Source organism: Chiloscyllium plagiosum, chromosome 34, assembly GCF_004010195.1.
Source record: "Chiloscyllium plagiosum isolate BGI_BamShark_2017 chromosome 34, ASM401019v2, whole genome shotgun sequence".
NCBI lineage: Eukaryota > Metazoa > Chordata > Chondrichthyes > Orectolobiformes > Hemiscylliidae > Chiloscyllium > Chiloscyllium plagiosum.
This window is the reverse complement of record NC_057743.1, coordinates 41,722,901-41,744,590: the sequence shown is the minus strand read 5'-3', so window position 1 is coordinate 41,744,590 and position 21,690 is coordinate 41,722,901. Positions and strand designations below refer to the sequence as shown.

The following is a 21,690-nucleotide window of genomic DNA, read 5'->3' as shown; positions in this document are numbered from 1 at the left end:
CTGTACAGGATTTTGGTTAGGCCACATTTGGAGTACTGTGTGCATTTCTGGTCGCCTCACTTTAGGAAAGGTGTGGAAGCTTTGGAGAGGGTGCAGAGAAGATTTCCCAGGATGTTGCCTGGAATGGAGAATAGGTCGTACGAGGATAGGTTGAGAGTGCTAGGCCTTTTCTCGTTTGGAAGGCGAAGGATGAGGGGTGACTTGATAGAGGTTTATAAGATGATCAGAGGAATAGATAGAGTAGACAGTCAGAATTTTTTTCCCCGGGTGCAACAGAGTGTTACAAGGGGACATAAATTTAAGGTGAAGAGTGGAAGGTGTAGGGGAGATGTCAGGGGTGGGTTCTTTACCCAGAGAGTGGTGGGGGCATGGAATGTGCTGCCTGTGGGAGTGGTAGAGTCAGAATCTTTGGTGACCTTTAAGCAGTAATTGGATAGGTACATGGATGGGTTCTTAAGCTAGGACAAATGTTCGGCACAACATCATGGGCCGAAGGGCCTGTTCTGTGCTGTATTGTTCTATGTTCTATGTTCTAAGCATTGGCATCATGTACATTAGAGAAAATCTAATTGATATGATTCATGTCTAATTAATACAAATGACAGATGCTGTGTCACTGATTTGTTTTGTTTGCAGATTTGGAGATTCAGATATTACTGCTTTCATTACTGCACACATGCGTTCATTTGGCAGCTTACACGAGATACTGATGAGGTCCCCTACTGCTCTGTATATTTAACACATGAATCCTGTTGATCATCTGCAAAACTCTTGTCAGTCTTTTGGAACATGCACATGCCACAGTCTTCTGCAGTTATGAGCATTTCAGAACATTCTGTAACATGCTTTTTGATGGGTTTTCATTGTCATCAACAGTTTCACAGCATTTGTTTTTGGACTAAATGAATAATAACACCAAGCTCCATTGACCTGAAACATTCTCCTTTCTGCTTGCTTCAATCATCATGGCCATGTACAACCACCACCATAGCCACGGTGTGGACAAACTCACATGGCATTGCTCACCAGAGACTCCAACAGCCAGCCCAACAGAACAAGTTTGACAGCATCACCAATCCCAACGTACTATAGAGAGATAGGAAGAGAACAGTATTCTAACGTTAGGAAGGAGTTAATTGACAGTGGGGATCAGGCAGATTGATGGAAGCTGCTCTTCTGGTTCTGATGCAACTGTTCTGTAACAGTGCAAGTAGAAGAGTTGCTACAATCAGCACAACACAGGGACATGACCACCCTGGCTCCAGACCTATTATAATCAATGAAGCTGCACCCTTGCAACGAAGGAGAGGTGAAATGAGAATATTATCAATGAGCATATTGTGATTTTGGAATGCAATGTCTGAACATTTCACAGAGTGAACAGTAAATTTCAAAAGGGGATTTGAAAGGGCAGTAAATCGCTGGGCTATAGGGAAAGATCAGGAGGAACAGGAAAAAATAAATTGCTCATTCAGAGACGCAGGGAGCAAAATAACCTCCTTCTGTGCTGCACCAACTCGATAATTCTGAAGATTCTCGGTTTCCATGATTTGGAAATGAAAAGAGTTGATCACGTTCATCCGACCTATTCATCTGCCCAAAAAATCCCCAAACAACGGTGGGTGCTGGAAATCAGAAACACAAACAGAAATGGCAGAACAGTCACTAAAGAAGCTGAAAGATTAACTCTGCTGTCTCTCGGTAGATTGCATTAAATTGAATGAGCTTTATTGTCGCACGTACTCACATGAGTACGGTGAAAAGTTTATTAGTCACCATCTACAGCACCATCTTGGTTAAGGTACCTAGGTACAGATTCTTCAGTACCAGTTCAGAGCAAAACAAAACAGAGAAATAAAGAAATAAAACACCCAACATTACAGATCATAGGAATAAATTAGAAAAGAGAGAAATAAAAAGTTCAGAATGACAGTCTTTCCAGCCCAGTCCCTGCTGGCACCCATCCTCCTTGGGCAGGGACTCCACATCGCCCTAGGCTTCACCTCGAGCTTTCCAACACTTGGTGTATGTTCTGGAATCATGTCAGGCCAGAGGTGCACACTGAGGGCATGCTGGACCACCAAAAGACAGCCTTGGGCTGCCAAGAGACCATTGTGCAGGACCACCAAGAAATCACCACAGTGTGCCGGGAAATCACTGCACTGGGCCGGGAAACCATAAGACAAAAAGACGCAGGAGAAGAAATGAGGCCATTCAGCCCATCAAGTCTGCTCTACCTTTCCATCATGGCTGATACGTTTCTCAAACCCAATCTCCTGCTTTTTCCTCATGACCCTTGATACTCCAGAACCTATCTATCTCAGTCTTAAATATACTCAATAACTTATCCACAGCCTTCTGTGGCAACGAATTCCATAGATTCCCCACACTCTAGCTGAAAATGTTTCTCCTTATCTCCGTTCTAAAGGGTCTTCCCTTTACTCTAAGGCTGTGCCCTCGGATCCTAGTCTATCCTACCAATGAAAACATCTTCCCAACATCTACTCTGTCCAGGCCTTTCAGGATTCTATATGTTTTAATTAGATCCCCCCTCATCCTGCTGAAACTGCCACACTGAGCTGGGAATCCACCACACTGGGCAGTCATGAGGACACCTTACCAGACCCACGCTGAGACCAAAAGTTTAAGATGTCACCCAGAAGAAAGAAGAGTGAGAAAAACACATAAAAAGGAAACAGGTGGAGCGGACAAGGTCTGGCTGAAACATCCTACTCTGCTGCCATTTTGAAAAACATGCTGCCAGACCTGCTGAGTTTTTCCAGAAATTTCTGTTTTTGTTTCTGTTGGTCTGCCCAATGTGTGACCTGACACTCAATCCACTCAGTTCTTGGCAACACATTCTTCTGAGAAAAGATAGAAGGCAAAAAGCTTTTGTTCAATTCAGGGGGAGGAAAACGTCACTTTGTGACTCCTGCAGGTGAAGAAGCACTCTTCAAGAGATTGCTTTTACTCATGACTCATAATAATCTCAACAAACCTGCAATTTATGTCCCTATAACTGGATATGTCCTCTTTGGAAAAGAACTAACTGTTCTTTGAAGAATAGTTGTGACCCAATTTCTTGGCAGTTGTTTTCCTGATGCTGATAGCCCTCAGCATGTCTGTAATGATTCCTGTCAGCTGTTTTTAGAAATACTTTGTTACATCAATGAACACTTCTTTCCCAGAAGATTTCATTTTTACTCCAGCCTCTTTAACTTAGATGGTTTTGGTTCACCAGCATCTTTCCAATCGATGAGATGTAATCCCTCAGGATACAATGCTCTCAATAACTCAGCAAAGCGCAAACAGATATTTTTAAAATTTGGGGTAGTACAGAAGGTGCATTCACTTAATAACTGCTGTGTAAAATGACTGGTTATGGCAGATTATCCTAACCCATTTCCAATAAAAATATTCCTTCTTCAGAAGAAATTTGATCCAAGCAGAGGTGAATTTTTTTCAAACTGTGGCCATCAGAAAATATACATGAAAGTGGTCCCAAGTCACAAAGGCAAACACTGTGGACATTGTAAATCTGAAACAAATACAGCAAATGTTGGAGAAACTATTCAGGTCTGGCAGCATCTTTGGAGAGAGAAAAAGAGTTAATGTTTCGAGTGTGGTATGACTCTTCTTTAGAACAACATTATCTTGTGCCCAAAATTCACTGAGGTGTGAGTGTAAGAGAGGGGTCTGGTGGATAGACAGCAAGAAGTGGGATTACATGAGGAGATGGTGTTGGACGGGAGGGAAGGACAGGGAGAATCTGGAAAGACATCACTATGTTTAAGCTTTTGAAGTTTGTGTTCCTGAAAGGAACAGAAGTTTTAAGAACTGAATTCCCAAATGCTCAATGGAACATTCAGCACCTGCAGCCCCCTACCACCCCCAGCCCCTGATCATCTGTCCCTTCCCTTCCCTCCAACTGCATCCGTTTATCCAATTCCACTTACAATCATAGAATCATTGAGATTTACAGCACGGGAAAAGACCCTTCGGTCCAACTTGTCCATTCTGACAAATATCTTAAATTAATCTAATCCCATTTACTAGCATTTGGACAATATCCCTCTAACTCCTCCTATTCATATCCACATCCAGATACTTTTTAAATGTTGTAATTGTACCAGCCTCCACCACATCCTCTGGCAGCTCATTCCATACACGTACCACCCTCTGTGTAAAAAGGTTGCCCCTTAGGTCCCTTTTAAATCTTTCCCCTCTCACCCTAAACCTATGTCCTTTATTTCTGGACTCCCCCACCCCAGGGGAAAGACTTTGTCTATTTATCCTATCCATGCCCCTCATGATTTTATAAATCTCTATAAGGTCATCCCTCAGCCTCCGATGCTCCAGGGAAAACAGCCCCAGCTTATTCAGCCTCTCTCGACAGCTCAAACCCTCCAACCCTGGCAACATCCTTATAAATCTTTCTGAACCCTTTCAAGCTTAATAATATCTTTTCTGTAGCAGGGAGACCGGAATTGAATACAGTATTCTAAAAATGGCCAACCAATGTCCTGAATAGCAGCAACATGACCTCCCAACTCTGATACTCAATGCTCTGACCAATAAAGACAAGTGTACCAAATACCTTCTTCACTATCCTCCTTACCTGTGACTCCACTTCAAGGAGTTATGAACCTGCACTCCAAGGTCTCTTTGTTCAGCAACACTCCACCAGGACTTTACCATTAAGTGTTTGAGAACTGCTAAGATTCGCTTTCCAAAAATGCAGCACTTCACACTTTGCTGAGAATTAAACTCCATCTGCCATTCCTCAACCCATTGGCCCATCTGATCAAGGTCCTGTTGCACTGAGGTAACCTTCTTCACTGTCCATGACACCTCCAATTTTGGTGTCATCTGAAAATTTACTAACTACACCTTCTATTATCACATCCAAATCATTCATAAGGGGGATTTTATTTTACATGTTTTATTGAGATCTGTCTCTAGATTAAACATTTTTGAAAAATATATAAAACACAGGTACCAAGTTACCCTTGAGCAGTGTTTTTAGAGCAGAAAGACTGTGCTATTTTATGGGCCTGTAGATTGTTAAGGTGCAATGATTTAGTAGAGTGATGTGCTCTTCCTGTCAGATGTGGGAGTTTAGGGAGAATTTCCATGTTACTGATAATGTCTGCTGGAAGTGTCTTTGGTTGCGAATCCAATTACATCATATGGATCTGTTGGAGCAGCAGTTATAGGCAATGAGGAATTTACAGGAGCTGGGGGTGTGATGGATGGCAGTTTCAGGAAGGGAGATAAACCCCAGATACAGTTGGGTAGATGGGTGACCTCCTGGAAAGGTAGGAGAGGGAGGCAGATAGTGCAGCAGTCTCCTGTGGCTATCCCCATCTCAATTTTGTCATGTATTCACTAATTCCACTGATGCTCTTTGATGCTGAATGATCTGTGTTCAGCAAAGACTTAACATTCTATCTTTACACCCCCATCTCAATGAATTTCAAGCATGATGGACCTTTGATGATAGCAATTGCAGCAATTATTGCTGAGTCTTTGATCTAGACATGATGGGTTGCATTAGAGGATATTATAAGGAAATAGCTACAAAGATAGTGGATGAGTTGATGTGACCTTCCAAGAAACCTTAAACACTGGAAAACTCCCACAGGAATGGAAAACTACCAAAGTAATGTTCCTATTCAAAAAGGAGGAGAGTTGAAAAACACGTAACCTTAGAACACTTAGCCGAATATTTGTTACTGGGAAAATATTTGAATCTATCAAAAATAATGTAACAGTAAAACATTTAAAAGTGCGTAATATTATCAAGCAGAGGCAGCATGGCTTCATAAAGGGGAGATGACGTCTGATAAATTTATTAGAATGCTTTGAAGAGGTAACAAGAATGGTAGATAATGGGGAACTGGTAGATGTAATGTATTTGCATTTCCAAAAAGCATTTGATAAGGTACTTGCATTAGGCTACTTAATAAGATATAAGTTCATTGTGTTGGAGGTAGCTTATTAGCATGGATAGAGGATTGGCTAGCTAATAAAAGACAGAGTTAGAATAATTTTCAGGATGGCATCCTGTAACTAGTGGGAGTGCCACAGGGATCAGTGCTGGGGCCACAATTATTTACAATATCTCAATGATTTGGACAAGGAAAGTGAATAAACAACAGCAACGTTTGAGAATGACACAAAAATAGGTGGGAAGGCAAGTGTTGAGAAAAACTAAGACTACAGAGGGACACAGACAGGTTGGATGTGTGGGCAGAAACTTGGTAGATGGAATATAACATGGTGACAAGTGAGGTTATGCAATTTGGCAGGAATAAAGGAGCTGAATGTTATTTAAATGAGACAGAAAGCGACTGCACCAAGGAATTTGGGGTCATCAGTATAACTCACAAATAGCTAACATCCAAATTCAGTAAGAAATAGTCAAGGCAAATGGAATGTTCACCTTTATTACAAAGGGAATAGGGCACAAAAATAGGGAGATTTTTCCAAAACTATACAAGGCAGTAATAAGATAGATAGAATTTTAAGCAGTAAGGGAATCAAGGGTTATTGGAACAGGGCGGTATTGTGTGCTGAGGATTATCAAGTCAGTGATGATCTCATTGGCTGACAGTGCAGACTTGATGGGCTGAATAGCCTACTTCTACTCTGAGGTCTGATGATCTTATGGTATTATCAAAGAACCAAAGCTGGGAGAATATCCTCACCTATGGGCATGACTAGGACTCGGGACGTGAATATAAGGGGGATGGTGAATATACCGGGGACTGTGAGTACACGAGGGACGGTGAATATACGAGGGACTGTGAGTACACGAGGGACGGTGAATATACGAGGGACTGTGAGTACACGAGGGACTGTGAATATACGAGGGACTGTGAATATACGAGGGACTGTGAATATACGAGGGACTGTGAATATACGAGGGACTGTGAATATACGAGGGACTGTGAATATACGAGGGACTGTGAATATACGAGGGACTGTGAATATACGAGGGACTGTGAATATACGGAGGGACTGTAGTACACGAGGGACTGTGAATATACGAGGGACGGTGAATATACGAGGGACGGTGAGTACACGAGGGACGGTGAATATACGAGGGACGGTGAGTACACGAGGGACGGTGAATATACGAGGGACGGTGAGTACACGAGGGACGGTGAGTACACGAGGGACGGTGAGTACACGAGGGATGGTGAATATACAGGGGACTGTGAGTACACGAGGGACTGTGAGTACACGAGGGACGGTGAGTACACGAGGGACGGTGAGTATACGAGGGACTGTGAATATACGAGGGACTGTGAATATACGAGGGACTGTGAATATACGAGGGACTGTGAATATACGAGGGACTGTGAATATACGAGGGACTGTGAATATACGAGGGACTGTGAATATACGAGGGACTGTGAATATACGAGGGACTGTGAATATACGAGGGACTGTGAATATACGAGGGACTGTGAATATACGAGGGACTGTGAATATACGAGGGACTGTGAATATACGAGGGACTGTGAATATACGAGGGACTGTGAATATACGAGGGACTGTGAATATACGAGGGACTGTGAATATACGAGGGACTGTGAATATACGAGGGACTGTGAATATACGAGGGACTGTGAATATACGAGGGACTGTGAATATACGAGGGACTGTGAATATACGAGGGACTGTGAATATACGAGGGACTGTGAATATACGAGGGACTGTGAATATACGAGGGACTGTGAATATACGAGGGACTGTGAATATACGAGGGACTGTGAATATACGAGGGACTGTGAATATACGAGGGACTGTGAGTACACGAGGGACTGTGAATATACGAGGGACGGTGAATATACGAGGGACGGTGAGTACACGAGGGACTGTGAGTACACGAGGGACTGTGAGTACACGAGGGACGGTGAGTACACGAGGGACGGTGAATGTATGATCCCCAAAAGCCAGTTCAGAAGAATCTTCTTCAGTTGGTGAAGAAATGAGTGATGAGTTTTCTTGGTGAGAAATCAGAACTGAGTTGAATCGGAACTAGTTAGAGATGAATGGAGTTGATGTATTTCAGGGGAAGTTGGATAATCACAATGAGAGAGGTAAGTTAAAGTGGGGAGGAAAGAAGCATAAGCAACAGTATGGACAAGACAGGCTGAACGGTTTAGGTCTGTGCTGGAAATTCTTTGTCATCCACTAGAAGTGAACTATAATGTTATATGTTTCAAGGTAAACATTCAGTAGCCAATACTTTTGACAAATGTTGATTACGATGCAACTGCATTAATGTCACAACAATTAAAGTCAGTGCAGCAAATTGTAGATTAGTCCCTGTCATGCCCTCCATATAAAACCTGCTAGCCGTTTATGGAATTTATCCACTGACAGATATTCAATTCACAGCTCATTGTTCATCAGACAGAAAGACTCTGAAATATGCTGGAGTACTCAATACATTGGCCTCTGTGCTTTCCTTCACCTCTTTTCAGGGAAATAATGCAAAGATGAGTTCCTCACAGACATTCAGGCGATTTCCTGAGACATATTTTCACAGCCTGCATTAATTGCTTCCTTAGTGGCATAGCAGGCTTTATTTCATTAATCAGGCCTGAGTGAAGTCTATTTTAATAATGCAATATCGAAACAGCCTGCTCCCTACTCTTTCCATCTCAAAATCAATTGAATTCTAATGAGACAAATAGATGTTCCTGTTGTTAACATTACAAAACATATCATTATCATAAAAGATAGAATCATTAGTGCAGTATGTTGTGAAACTGCTGTCTGACATCTAGCGCAGGAGAACAAAAATATCATAGCATCCACACACACACACACTCACACAAACAGCCTCTCGCTCCCTCTCACACACACACAAACATACTCATACACGCACACACTCATACACACAGACACTCATATTCACTCATATTCACTCATACACCCACAGAGACACACACACACAGACACACACACACACAGACACACACACACATAAATATTCATACACACACATACATACACTCATACACAAACACACATATGCACACAGACACACACTCATATGCACACAGACACACACACTCATACATACACACAGACACATACACCCACACAGACACATACACACACAGACACACTCTCAGACACACAGACACACACACTCATGCATACACAGACACACACACTCACAAACTCATACATACTCTCATGCACACACACACACACTCACATGCAGATGTACACACACGCACACACACAGAAACACACATGCATATACAAACATACTCAGAGCCTTGCAAGGATCTTGGATATCAAAAAAAAATTAAATTTCAGGTCTGGTGAAAAGAGATTGTCCTGGAGGTCTGCCGAGACTGAAAAGGGATCAATCCCCATCCATCAAGCTATCTACATTTAAGCCATTATTTATTGATAAGTAATGTTATATATTGTCTGCTGTTCTGTTCCTTTCTTTCACTAATACAGCTGGCTTTTCTTTTGCCTCTTTTATTGCACTTAGATGGAAATTGATAACTTCTCCTGGGTGACCTTGATCCTGACAGGATCCTGATTGAATCGCAGGACACGTAACCCCTGACTCTCAAGTGACCTGTATTCATTTAATCAGGAATATTCCACACTCAAAGAATTGCAGCTCATTATTACAATATTGTTGATTGTAAATGTAAATCCCACAGGAATGTAGCAGACCATGTAATAGCTGTATGTCCATTGTTGCCGTGAATATTTATACAAAGTAAATTAGCATTTGACAATGGCCTGGATGAATTAGGCTGAATTATATTGCAGAGTACTGGAATCAATTAATTGAAAATATAGTCGACATTGTGGATAGTGGGTGGCTTAGTGGTTAGCACTGCTGCCTCACAGCACCAGGGACCTGGGTTTGATACCAGCCTTGAGTGACTGTCTATGTGGAGTAAATATGTTCACCCTGTGTTTCTAGAGGTTTCCTCCCACTGTCCAAACATGTACAGCATAGATGGATTAGCCATTGGAAACACAGGGTTATAGGGATAGGGTAGGATGCTCTTCAGAGGGTCAGTGTATACTGGATGGGCCAAATGGCCTCTTTCTGCACTGTAGGGATTCTGTGAAAATTCAAAACAAGCCACTTGTATGTAAGACCCCTAATCGGATTCCGACCGGCTGCTTCACTGCAATCGGAAACAGATTCACCAGAATTAGGGGGACATAGGAACTGTATTCTCCAATCTAATGTGAGATTAATGACAGGAAGCAAAGTGTCAGACACCAAAGCCCTGATAGAAAGTCAACGAGCAGTTAACTCTCAGGTATGCAGAACGACTAACACTGAATTATACTCAGACCCTGAAGCTGCTACTGAGAACACAACTTCTGTCAGTGGGACACACCCAGTAATTTGACAGTAGGCCCCTCCTCATTGAATGCTTTTGGGCTTCATGCTGAGCAGGATCTCAGTTAGAGAGACACACAGAAGAGGAGAAAGAGAGAGAGAGACAGACAGACAGACAGAGCAGGTGAGAGAGAGCAGGAGAGAATGAGACAGAGCAGGTGAAAGAGAGCAAGAGAGAGACAGAGAGTGAGACAGAGCAGGAGAGAGGGAGAGAGAGAGCGTGAGAGTGAGACAAAGCGCGAGGAGAACACTGCTGAGGTCAGTCAGAAACTGCTGAGGTCAGTCAGAAACCTCCAGGCTTGCCGGACAGTTTAGTTCAGTAATTGAGAATGGCTGTTGAGGGTTGGGCAGAGAATCAGTAGGAAAACCCATGGGCTCTCCTTTCAATCCATGACCCTCTGAGGCCTGGACCCCCAGTGACCCTGAAGCTGCCAAATGGAGGAGAACCTGGAAAGCTGGTGGTCTGCCCATGGGAAGGCGGGCTGGCTGCCCACTCTGTGAAATGACCTTCACTTGGGCCCTGTGTTTTACAAAACAGGAGCCTGTCTCTAAATGGGCAGCACATCCATCTCATGGCCCTTTGCCAGGAAAGTGGGACACTCAAGGAGCAGTTGTGTTGATGTGACCTCACTTTGTCCAAAACACTCTGTTCCTGCCTCTGACACCTTGTAAAATGCAGCTCTTGCTGCCAACCAATCTTCATTTCTTCAGTTATACAATATTTTATCCTGTTCTTTCAAACTAAAATAGCAGTGGGTTATCTTAGTGGTTGAACAAAATCTCCAAAGAGATGAATGCTGATGCATCAGAACGTGGGCCCATGAAAGATTACTTTTTCTATTGCAGTCTATTACCTACAGTGCCAGTCACACCTCACACATTAATAAAACTGTTATCTGCTGCTATTCCTGTGCAAATAGATGAGAGCTATACAATTCCTTATGCCTGACCTTGGGAGTTTACTGAGTGATGGACTTCAGCTTGTCACAACTGGGCCATAATTACTATCAGAAGGGAAGACCAATCGGTTTCCTGAATCCCATCATTAAGTCAAGCAGCTCTGAATGCTTTGTCGAGTGTGCAAAGAAGCTTCAGGCTATCGAAACAGCAGCTGGGTTTCTGATTCAGTTCCCCTCTGAGGTAGAGCAACATAAAGGTGCGACTTTGTTTAATTCATAGGGAATATCTGAATTTGCAGATATGTTTGCTCAGTGAATCATCCCAAAGAAAGCACATTATGGACTTTCAGCCAAATGTCTACCCAGACAATATAATAACTTATACCTCCACCTGCAGCAGTCCTTTACAAAGGGTCCACTTTGATCCATTTGAATGGACATCTCTCCTGAGGTACAGAACACGAATCGGGACAGATGATACTGTCCCAGCCTCTGGAGTTATCATCCTGTGATGTTGGCCTCAGCTTCCCCCCAGAGCAGTCATTTTTTGTTCTGGCCATGTGCCACCTGATTGGTCAGCCTGCTGGCAGAGTTACATTTTAGCAAGATTTGAGCAGGAGGCTGAAGGTAATAGGGCCCACACTACTCAGGAGCAACTTAGCTTTCACTTTAGGGCTTGTCAAGTTCCTTCAGTGATGCAGTTGAAGTCAACACAATCCTAGGGAAGATGGGGTGTATGTAGCTCAGTGGTTAGCGCTGTTACCTCACAGCACCAGGGACCCAGGTTCGATTCCAGCTTTGGGCGACTGTCTGTGTGGAGTTTCTTCTGGTGCTCTGGTTTCCTCCCACAGTCCAAATATGTGCAGGTTAAGTGGATTGGCCATGCTAAATTGCCCGTAGTGTTCAGAGATGTGTAGGCGACATGGGTTAGCTCTGGGAGATGCAGGATTACAAAGATAGAGTAGGGCTATGACTCTGGGTGGGATGCTCGTTGGCGGGTCAGTATGGACTCAATGGACTGAATGGTCTACTTCCACACTGTAGGGATTCTATGAATTAGCAGAACCCACACACAGCTCCAAAGGAATGAGATTGTGCTAACAATTGAATCCGATTTCTGATATAAGGCAGAAGCTTACATAACAAGTGCTGCATTACACTTGACATTGAGCATCCTGTTCAGCTGTAATCTGATGCACCATCTGCACAGAATACAAATGTAATTAAGGGTAATAATTGGGTTCATTAGCAGAAACACTGAAATGGCTTGTTAATGTGTGACGGCCAGCTGATAGCTAATAATGTTTCTGTATTCAGGCAGTACTGTTTACAGAACTGTTATCATCTGAAATAAAAAAAAGGTGCTGGAGAAACTCAGCAGGTCTAGCAACATCTGTGGAGGAAGACACAAAGTTAATGTTTTGGTCTGTTATCTTTCAAGATTAGTGTAGTGCTGGAAAAGCACAGCAGGTCAGGCAGCATCTGAGGAGCAGGAAAATCGACGTTTCGGGCAAAAGCCCATCATCAGGATTCCTGATGAAGGGCTTTTGCCAGAAACCTTGATTTTCCTGCTCCTCAGATGCTCCCTGACCTGCTGTACTTTTCCAGCAGGACACTAATCTGGACTCTAATCTCCAGCATCTGCAGTACCCACTTCTGTCTGTTATCTTTCATCAGAGCTTCAATAGTGAATGTGACTCAGAGAGGAAAAGAAATACCTGGGGAAAACCTAAAATCTCCACATGATGTGCCTGATTCCTGCTAATTTCAATTAAGGTAACATTGTAAACATGGGGAAATTTGTAATTATTGAAGATTAAGAGCTACAAATATAATGCACAATTAACCCCTGTTTAGTTTCAAAAGGATTTTTGGCAATATAGACAAAAAACATTTAACATGTCCCAATCATATTGTTTCCTTAGTCGAGCTGGGATTAACCTTTAAGATGAACAGTGAAGAGAGATGGTGTCAATGTGTTCATCTTAACCCTTTATTAAAACACTCATTTCAACACTTCATAGACAAACATGTTTCCTTTCAGCTAGTACAATGTCATTGAGTTAAAGACAAATATTAAAATAACAACAGAATGCAATGGCTTCAAAGCAAAATAAATCATCCCTTTAAAAACTGAAAGGATTGCAGATGCTTCAAATCAGAAACAAAAACTGAAATTGCTGGAAAAACTCAGCAGGTCTGGCAGCATGTGTGGAGGGAAATCAAAGTTGAAATTTGGGTCCAGTCACCCTTCGTCAGAACACTTCTGAGGAAGGGTGATTTGACCCAAAACATTAACTCTGCTTTCTCTCCACACATGCTGCAAGACCTGCTGAGCTTTTCCAAATAATCCTTTTACTTTTGCTCTATCAATCCTCCCTTTCCTCTCTATTCATTGTGCTAATTCATTTTAACTTGTTTTGATTTAATTGCCAAGTTTTAACATTAAAATTAATTTTTCTTAATAGATATTCTATATTCCCTTTGTCGGTTTTGGAAATGGGATGCACACTGGAAAAATCTGACATCGGGATCCAGTTATTCCATTAACTGGCAGCCAGACCTCTGAAAATCAAACTGTTTAAATGCTAATCCAAGGAAAGATTACATCTACCGACTGACAGATCACATTTGGAAAAAGAAGGCAATGATGGAACAATAGCTTTAACAAACGACACTATGTATAAGTACTGAAGGTCACGTAGACAAGAGAGCTTCTTTGAACTGAAATGACTTTCTCTCTTGCTTGCACACTGTTGAGGAGCTGCCATGTCAGCAGTCTGTGCTCTCAGTCTGTGTGTTCCCTCACATCATCAATCCCAGTCACTCATGTGCTGAAATATTCCAGTCTGGAAGACCTATACTGAAGGTTAGCTGGGGGTGGGGATGGAGGGGGTGGATAGAAGCATCCAGTCATTGATTGTGTTGCAGGTAGTTTACAAAAATGCATATTAGTTTAATAATTAGCAACTGAGGAGATAAGAAACTGTTCCTGAAAAACTACCATTAATCCGTTAACATTGTTGAAAACTAGTTCAATTATGAATTTTTACATCAATGCTATAGATAATTTCAGCATTCATAATAGACAACAACTCCAGTTAATTGGACAAATCTTCCCCATTTGGTGTTTTTATTTCAAGCTACACACCACGACTGTGAGATCAGGTGCAGAATTTTCAGCTCATGTCACATTTGAACTTGATATGAACCTTTGTTGTCCTGTCCATGCCATCATCATGAGTGTCCATTTGCAGCTGAGAAACATTACCTGTTTTCACTCCTGTTACAGCTCATCTGCTGTGTAAACCTATCTCCTGGCCTTTGCTGCCTTTACAACCCAACTATTCCAGTACATTCTTACATGAAGAGAAAATGAGGTCTGCAGATGCTGGAGATCAGAGATGGAAATGTGTTGCTGGAGAAGCGCAGCAGGTCAGGCAGCATCTAGGGAACAGGAGAATCGACGTTTCGGGCATTAGCCCTTCTTCAGGAATCTGAAGAAGGGCTAATGCCCGAAACGTTGATTCTCCTGTTCCCTAGATGCTGCCTGACCTGCTGCGCTTCTCCAGCAACACATTTCCATCTACATTCTTACATGTTCAACCCTCTGTAAGTTTGTGATAATTCAAACCTCTAACATGGCTTCCAGGCTCCCAGTCAGACCCACTCACCCATCATTCCTGCACCCACTGGCTTATATTTACGGTTTGAAATCTTATCCTTGTTTTGAAATCCTTGTCTATCTCTGCAATCTCCTCCAGCTCTACAGCCTTCTGAATAGTTGCAGTTCTCTGGCTCTGGCCCCCTAAGCATCTTCAGTTTTAATGACTCCACCACGGGTAATTAAACCTAGAGCATTTAAGCTCCAGAATTCACTTCCTACACCTTTCTCCCATTCGACAGCACTCTCCTCCTCTAAGACATTCCATTTCAAAACCTACTTCCTGGACCAAGCTTTTGGTCACACTGCTTTTGTGCTTTATTTTGTTTGATATAAATCCATATTGTCTAGGTTGACCCACAATGCCATTAAGAAGGAAATTCCAGGATTTTGACCCAGTGACAGTGAAAGAATGGTGATATATTTCCAAGTCAGGATTGGAGGGGAACTTGCAGGATGTTCCCATGTCTCAGCTGCCCTTGTCCTCCTAGATGGAAGGTGCTGTCGAAGGAGCTTGGGTGAATTCTGCAGTGCACCTTGTACACACTACTGCCACAGGGTGTCAGTGGTGAGGGAAATGGATGTTTGTGGATATAGTTGAAAAGTGTAGTGTTGGAAAAGCAAGGCAGGTCAGGCAACATCAAGAGTGAATGGCTTATGCCTGAATCGTTGACTCTTGCTCCTCGGATGCTGCCTGACCTGCTGTGCTTTTCCAGCACCACATTTTTCAACTCTGACTCTCCAGCATCTGCAGTCCTCACTTTCTCCTAATCGCTTGTGGATGTGGTGCCAATCAAGTGGCTGCTTTGTCCTGGATGGTGTCAAGCTTCTTGAGTGTTGTTGGAGTTGCATCCATCCAGGCAAGTGGGGAGTATTCCATCTCACTCCTGACTTGTGCCTTGGAGATGATGGACAGGCTTTGGCGAATCAGGAGGTGACTTACTCATTGCAGTCTTCCTAGCCTCTGAACTGCTCTTGTATCCATTGTATTTATGGTGAAGCTGTTTCAATTTCTGGTTGATGGTGACCCCCAGGATGTTGATAATGGGGGATTCAGTGATGGTATCACCGTTGAATGTCAAGGAACATGGTTAGATTCTCTCTTGTTGGAGCTCATCATTGTCCAGCACATGGGTGGTACAAAATTACTCACCATTTAATGAGCCCAAACCTGGATATTGTCCAGATCTTGCTGCATTTCAATATGGACTGTTTCAATATCAAGAAGCCATAAATGACGCTGAACATTGCACAACCATTAGTGGACATCCTCAGTCTGATCTTATGGTAGAGGGAAGGTCAGTATCCTCCAATAACTTTGAATTTACTGCACTATTCTGAAGATTACGGCAGTCCTTTTTGGACTCAGATTAAAAACAGAGTTCAGGAACTCTCACATAAATTAATACCACCTTCTGACAGAAAGGAGAGCTTTTTCCATTGATGGAAGAAAGAGGGAAGTAGCGATAGAAAGACGGATTATTTCTTCTTTCTGTAACACAGAGAATCACAACTGAATAGAATATTCATAGTCATGCCTTTCCCATTCCAGATCAGTGTTCAGGAGCAGAAAGTCTGATTAGCTGTTCCCCTCTCCAGCTGTAACTTTGGCTGGAACAAAGTTCTGAGATGTGTGAGGATTGTGTCACTCAATCCCTCACTGCACTAACATCACTTTCTCCAACTGAAATGTGGCTCAAGCCCCAAAGAAAAATAAAGTCATTGCCACAATGAGTATAGTATCTGCAGAAGAGACTTACCAAAAAGTATATCAACATAGAATGACATATTTGGTCAGTACTGCACTCAGACCTGAAGTCAGGGAAATACTCCAGGCTATTGATGGTGAATTTATTTTCTGTGAAGTATTTCTTTAAAGCAGAGATGTTACAGAATTTGTAATTAATGAAAATTATGCATAATCCTTTTTGATGTGCAAATGTTGCCTTCAAGTTGACTCTTGGACAAGCTGACACAAGAAACACAACATCAGAATAAGCACAACATTAAAGGTGTTTTGCAAATGGAATAAACAGAAATTATTTTCTCAGTTTTTCATCTGATTTGTTAGGTTTCCTGGGTGGAGTGAGAGCTCATCTGCATCCATCAGTTCATTCTGCCTCTATCTGACCTCTAGCTGTACTTTAAGTCGCTTTGCCTCAGGAAAACTGAAGGATGGACAGGTTTGATTAAACAGCACTTTATTGAAACGATAATCATCAGTATCTTCCTCTGGAATCAAGACTAACCATGATGAAAGAGCGTTAGAAGTCAGCTGGAGCTTTGATACAATGTTAGATGTTCGACCTTAAGAGGAATTTTTCTAACAAAAATGTCTCTTCCCAGAATGCAATTGGGCTAATGAATTTCCAATATTTTTCAAAACCAGAGACCCTGTTATTTGCATTTGGAGAAAAGGAACAAAGGGAGGAAGGGAGAGATGGAACGAGGAGTGATAAAAGTGAGGTAATGAAGGAGCGGTTTACATATGTATAGTGCTTTTCATATCATCAGAAAAATCACTTGGTGAAAAAATTGACCAGTGATTTGTAGAGAAATACCACAGTTAGTTTTCATAGAAACAGCCTTTGATAGCGTTGAGAGGAATCAATGTTTATCAGAACGAGAAGAACTCCATGTATCGAATGCCCTGTGATCTTTTTATAGAATCATACATAACAGAACAGACCCTTCAGCCCATCGAGTTCGCACTGACTAAAAAACGCTTAGATTTCATCCAATGGCTTTTTCAGAAAATTGCATCTCTGGCAGTGCAGTACACCCTCACAGTGCATTGAAGTATTGGGTGAAATGATGAGGAAATATCCAGAAATAAAATAAATTCTAACCCCAACACAAGCCACTTCCAACAAAAACCATATGGCAAATTAAAGAAACAGGAAGTGTGGAATGGGAAGTAGGGATGTCTTCTGTGTTTGGTGTGGAGTTACATGGAGTGCAGCTATAGACTTTGTGAGCAAGGTATTCTTTGAGTGGTTCAGTGAAATGTTTAAGGAGAAAGTGAGGTCTGCAGATGCTGGAGATCAGAGATGGAAATGTGTTGCTGGAAAAGCGCAGCAGGTCAGGCAGCATCTAGGGAACAGGAGAATCGACGTTTCGGGCATTAGCCCTTCTTCAGAAATGTGTTTGTGAAGTTGATGAACTGTTCAAACCTCCTCATGGGAACATGAGGTGGTGCTGAAACAGTCATCAATGTAGCAGAGGAAAAGGTGAGAATGGTGCCAGTGTAACTGCGGAAGATGAACTGTTCCATCTGTGTATAAAAAGAACAAAACATTCTGGATCTCCGCATGAAATCACAAACAGAAATTGAACTTCATCTTTCTTTCCAATTCCCTGTGCATTGCCTGCATTTTGTATTTGTTTTGACAAATTTGCAAGGATTTCTTTCTGTATTTAGAAGCCACACATATTTATTCTGCTGCTTTCACTATGCCAATACTTACTTCCATGTATTCTCCCATATTACTGACAGAACAGTTATATAGAGTTGAAATGAGATTCAGGTCGTACGATAATCCCAAATGTCTCCAAGAACTGACTGTCTACGTTTTGAACTTCTCTTTTGCCATCTGCCCTTGAAGGAGTTGCGAGTTAATAACTACCCTGCTGACGTAGGACATTCAGCTCAAACGCAGCATTGTGATGTTTATGGAGCACACAAATCAGCACAACCTTCCTGTCCCATCATGGTGCGACTCTGAAACTCAAATCAATCCAGTGCCATCAACATACTAGCTGTGTGGGTCGGTGGTTCAGTCTAAGACCTGACCTTTGAAACACAGAGGTTAAAGAGTTATACCAGATTACTTTGAAAAATTGGGCATCTTCCAGTACATCCGAGAGATATTTATACCTGAAATATTAGGATCAGTGTGCACGGCAGAAGATCTAGCTAAACTGCTTAGTTCCTTAAAACAAAAGCAAATTTTGTGGAAGCTGGAAATCTGAAATAAGAACAAAACAAACTAGAAAAGCCCAGAGTATCAGGAATAATTATGGAGAGGAATCAGAGATAACATTTCAGGTCAAACCCTGAAACTCAGTTTCTCAGCAGACTGGGCACATCTATCCAGCTGGCTTTGTCCTTATTTCAATGTGAATCCTTGCTGGAGACGATCATTTTGGTTAACAAGTTAATAAGGCAATCTGTTGTAAAGTAAATAATGGTAACAGAATGCCAATGCCAATCACACAATAGATCAAAGAAAAACTATTTCCTCATTCAATACTGATCCTTAAGATATCCAATGTGACCAGCCCTTCATCAGCAAGTGTCAACCCCATGTATTTCCAATTATTTCAAACTCAGGAAAAGAATCACAAAGTGTGATAAATCTTCAATAATTACTTAATTTCATGATTAACTAAAAGCTAGCCTTGGCCTTCTTTTCTTACAGCCCATAAACTTAAGACTCTGCTTCAACAAACTTGCATTCTCACAAACCAGGATTCCAGTTTCTTTTTCATCATCTAGGAGATGGTCATCTTCTGCCCTCCCAACAAGTGCAGTGCCCTTACCCTCTTTACACTTTTAGGTTGAAATGACCAGGTTCCATAGTTTCCTTATCATACTTGGATCATAACATCAGACACCTGGTATTGATCATTCTCCCTTACCTTGTTTTTTTTTAGAAACATCTCCTTACTTTGTCACAGTCCTTCAGCACAACCTTGGCTCACTATTATATACATACACAAATCTCCATGCAAGTATCAGATCAGATATATCAGCATTTTGAACACTTTGCTTTTGTCAGCAATGTCCTTGCTACGATCTTAGCAAAGCTGCTACATTTACTACATCCTCATTTATTTGCTGGATGTACATTTTAATTAACATAGGAATTTAGCATTTGTTAACCTAAAACTAATCCTCATAAGAGCATGGAGGGAGGAATGCCCTACTGCTTGTTTCTGTTTTCTTTCTAGATGTGGAAAAAAGGTCGTTTGCAGCAAGTGTACATCTCAGTGTGAGAGGCAGAAGGGGCTCACAGGGAGAAACTGTACATTGTGGCACGTGTTGTAAAGATGTGGAGGGATGAGTGTTGGACTGGGCTGGACAAAGTCAGAAGTCACATGACACCAGGCTATGGTCCAACAAAGTCACTTCACCCGATGAAGGAGCAGCATTCTGAAAGCTTGTGATTTGTAACAAACTTGTTGGACTATAACCTGATGTCATGTGACTTAAATTAGAGGGGGTAAATTCAGAACAGAAATGCGGAGACATTTCTTCAGCCAGAGAGTGGTGGGCCTGTGGAATTCATTGCCGCAGAGTGCAGTGGAGGCTGGGACGCTAAATGTCTTCAAGGCAGAAATTGATAAATTCTTGATGTCACAAGGAATTAAGGGCTACGGGAAGAATGCGGGTAAGTGGAGTTGAAATGCCCATCAGCCATGATTGAATGGTGGAGTGGACTTGATGGGCCGAATGGCCTTACTTCCGTCCTATGTCTTATGGTCTTATGGACTTCTGACTAACGTTGTCAAGACAAGTACTCATTACTCAGGCTTACTGCTTATCCTTAAAGCAAGCCCATTAACAGACAAGCAGAGGCCCACTTTACTTTTCAAAGGAATCTATGAGATACTGTAGATTGCTCTTTACTAGAAGACCATATATCATCATTGTACAATCAAAATTGATTTCTAATTAGCCTCTTCCCATGGGTTCAGGAAAGAGTTACAAAGATGTTGTCGGTGTTGGAGGGTTTGAGCTATAGGGAGAGGCTGAATAGGCTGGGGCTGTTTTCCCTGGAGTATTGGAGGCTGAGGGGTGACCTTATCATTCCTGATGAATGGCGTTTGCCCAAAACGTTGCTTTTCCTGCTCCTTGGATGCTGCTTGACCTGCTGTGCCTTTTCAGCACCAACTATAATCTTGAATAACCAACGTCTTTTCTCTGAGGTGGGCAAGTCCAGAACTAAAGGGCATAGGTTTAGGGTCAGAGGGGAAAGATTAAAAGGGACCTAAGGGGCAACTTTATCACGCAGAGGGTGGTACATGTATGGAATGACCTCCCAGAAGAAGTGGTGGAGGCTGGTACAATTACAACATTTAAAAGGCATCTGGATGGGTATATGAATAGGAAGGGTTTGGAGAGATATGGGCCAAATGCTGGCAGGTGGGACTAGATTTATTTAAGATACCTGGTCGGCATGGACGTGTTGGACCAAAGGATCTGTTTTTGTGCTGTACAGCTCTACGTTTTGAAGAATGACATATGGCTTGCTGATGTTGAAATCTCAACATCTGCTACTTTCTCTGATTCCCAAATCAGCACATTGCATCACTGAATCATGGATGGCAATGACATACTCCAGGATATGGGGTTACAGGACAACATAGCAAAAGAACTGAACTTTATAATATTCATATTTTATGGCATTGGATTCTGGGATAATAATTCCTTTTAAAAAAATGGATTTAATGTTGAAACTTTACATGTGTATATCATCATATTTCCTGTTGTAAGAGTGGGAACAATACAATAGGAAGACAAGTGTTTCCTTTTCATTTGAAGTGTGAGAAAATATTGAAGGAAACTGGAACTTTCCTTCCAAAACAGTAATGCCTGTACTGCTTGCAAAACAAAACCTTTTACTGCACTTAGGTAAACGTGATAAGAAATCAATCAAATTTAAACATCAGGTATGGCAGTTTTAAAATCTTACATCCTAGATAGAGACATAATA

The 21,690-nt window shown here is 42.0% G+C and overlaps 1 protein-coding gene across 2 annotated transcripts in view; it reads right to left on the bottom strand.

The window, feature by feature from the left end:
• rap1gapa (RAP1 GTPase activating protein a) overlaps positions 1-21,690 on the bottom strand; it is a 566,513-nt gene that overhangs the window by 509,830 nt on the left and 34,993 nt on the right. The window lies entirely within an intron of this gene.